This window comes from Myotis brandtii, unplaced genomic scaffold (genome assembly GCF_000412655.1).
Source record: "Myotis brandtii unplaced genomic scaffold, ASM41265v1 scaffold152, whole genome shotgun sequence".
Lineage (NCBI taxonomy): Eukaryota > Metazoa > Chordata > Mammalia > Chiroptera > Vespertilionidae > Myotis > Myotis brandtii.
The window spans coordinates 1573095-1576055 of NW_005355502.1; the positions used below are offsets into that span (position 1 = coordinate 1573095).

The 2961-nt window shown below is 42.9% G+C and overlaps 1 protein-coding gene across 1 annotated transcript in view; it reads left to right on the forward strand.

Annotated features, from left to right (window-relative positions):
* LOC102242210 (ATP-binding cassette sub-family A member 3) overlaps positions 1 to 2961 on the forward strand; it is a 273880-nt gene that overhangs the window by 14440 nt on the left and 256479 nt on the right. The window lies entirely within an intron of this gene.

The window sequence follows — 2961 nt, forward strand, 5'->3', positions numbered from 1 at the left end:
CCCGGAAGCTCTTTATTTCACCATCTATTTTGAATGATAGCCTTACTGGATATAGTAATCTTAATTTCATATCCTTGCTTTCCATTACCTTGAGTACTTCACGCTATTCCCTTCAGCCTGTAGAGTTTCTGATTTATCATCAGAAACTCCTTTGTAGGTAATAGTTTGCTTTTCTCTCACTGCTTTTAAGATGGTTTTTCTTTACTTTTTGGCATTTTAATTATGATGTGTCTGGGCATGGGCTGGTTTGGGTTCTTCTTGCTTGGGGATTCTCTGTGCCTCCTGAACTTGTGTGACTTTTTCCTTCACCAGATTTGGGAAGTTTTCTGCCATTATTTCTTTAAACACATTCTCTTTCCCTTTCTCCCTTTCTGTCTCTTCTGGCACACCTACTATGCGAATATTATTATGTTTCATGTTGTCCCACGGCTCTCTTAAGCTGTCCTCCTGTTTTTTAATTGCTTTTTTTTCCTTTTAGTTTTCTGATTGAGTGACCTTTTCTATTCTCCTTTCTAAATCACTGATCCGATCCTCAGCTTCCAATTTCTGCTGTCTGTTCTTTCCAGTGTGTTCTTTATTTGTGCTATAATGTTCTTTATTTCTGCTTTCATAGTTACTATGTCTTTTCTCATACTGTTGAGCATCTTTACCATCATTATTCTGAACTTTATATCAGATAAATTTCTTATCTCCATTTCATTTATCTCTTCTTCTAGATAATTCTCTTGTTCTTTCATTAGTGGTTGTTTCTTCATCTCCTCATTTTGGCTGCCTGTTTGAGTTTGTGACTATGTATTAGGTAGATCTGCTATGTCTCTCAGTTTCTAGTGAAGGACAGTGTCAAAAGCTGTTTCTGACTAATTAGATCAGGCAAAGACTGAAGGCCTCCAGAGCCCGCCTCTGCCTGCAGACTGATTTGATTTAGCCTTGAGTAGCTTTCAGGCAATCATCCACAGGTATGGTGTGAGTTTTGCCAACAGAGTAGGGCAGTTGCTTCTGCCTGGAAGCTAATTGTTAGTCTCAGTTTCTTAGTGGCCCTCAGAAACTCCACACCATGGGGCAAGTTGTTTTCCAGTAGGTTGACTGTCTCTCCCCCAGGTAAGACTCCCTGGATAGGTCATGTCAGGGTGAGAAGAATGATCTCTGCAGTGTGAGGGAATGACTCTGCATAGGAAACTGGGGCATCTGCCTTCTGAGCTCTAACTCCAGAGCCCCCAACCCTGGCTTCTGCTCACACAGCTCCAGTCTTCTCTGCCCTGCCTCTGCTGGAGCACAAGGTGAATGTTTGCACACCGAATTTTGTGTGTTGGTCATTTAAGAGGGTGCCTGAATTTCCAGTCATCTCTCCCTGGCAGACAGCAACCCTGCTGCTTTTCACAGCCAGATGTTATGTGGGCACCTTTCTCAGTTCCGGTGCTCTCTGCTGGGGGGCCCAGCTTGGGGATTAGACCCCAGAGTTCTCAGTGGCAACCCCCCCAGAGCTGAGATACCTCTCCGGAACTTTAGCTGCTGTTTGTGGGAACTGGCCAGCCCTTTCACACATCTGTCCCTCCTACCAGACTCTATGTGGTCTCCACTTTCAGTCCCTGATTATCAGGGTTCTCTCCAGGCAGTCTTCAGTTGATTATTCTGGAAGGTTTTTTTTTTTGTATTTTAGTTGTAATTCCAGTTTTGTCCTGGGAGCATGTCTGTGTAACATCTGCTTACTCTACCGCCATTTTTTATATCCAGCTCATTTCTTTTTAGTGCTGAGTAATATTTCACTGTCCGGATGGACCACAGTTATTCATCCATCACCTGCTGAGGAACATCTTGATTGCCTATAAGTTTTGGCAACTATGACTGAAGATGTTATAAGCATCCCTGTGCAGGTTTTATATGGACATAACTTTTCAACTCCTTTGGGTAAATACCAAGGAGCATGTTTGCCAGACTGTGTGGTAAGAGTTTGTTTAGTTTTATAGGAAACCATTAACCTGTCTTCCCAAGTGGCTATACAGGTTACAGTCCCACCAGCAATGAATGAGAGCTTCTGTTGCTCCAAATATTTGCCAGCATTGATGTCAGGGTTTTAGATTTTGGCCATTCTGATAGTTGTGACATGGTATCTTGTTGTTGTTTTAATTTTCATTTCCTTGGTGACATATGATATAGAGCAGCAGTCGCCAACTTTTCGGACCTCATGGGCTACCAGTGGTCCACGGACCACCGGTTGGTGACCGCTGATACAGAGCATTTTTTATATACCTATTTGTTATCTGTATATCTTCTGTCGTTGAGGTGTCTCTTGAGGACTGTAGTCCACTTTTTAAAATGTCTACTGTACTTTTTGACTATATTTCCCCCCAGATTTAATAGATACAATAGATATATTTAAAAGCCTAAGCGACTATTATGACCGAATGACCAGAACGACTGGTCACTATGATGCGCACTGACCCCCAGGGAGCTTAATGCAGGAGCTGCCCCCTGGTGGTCAGTGTGCTCCCACAGCCAACCTCCTGTGGCTGGCTAACCTCCTGCGGTCCTTCAACCCCAACCCCATGCACGAATTTGTGCACCAGGCCTCTGGTTGACATATAATATTGTATAAATTTAAGGTATACAATGTAATGATTTGAGGTATGTATATATTACAAGATGATTTCCAAAATAAATTTAACACGTATATTCCTCACATAGTTACAATTTTTTGTGTGTGATGAGAACTTTTAGATTTACTTCCTTAGCAACTTTTAAAGAGACAATCTACACTAATAAAAGAGAAACATGGTAATTAGCATACGACCGCTACCCTTCCCATTGGCTAATCAGCATATCCTTATGCAAATTAACTGTCAGCCAAGATGGCGGCCGGCAGCCAGGCAGCTGGAAGCGAACATGAGGCTTGCTTGCTCCAGTGACTGCAGACTCCAACGTTCCCCGCCTGACTTGCCGGCCTCTGAGCTGGCAGTTTGAAAC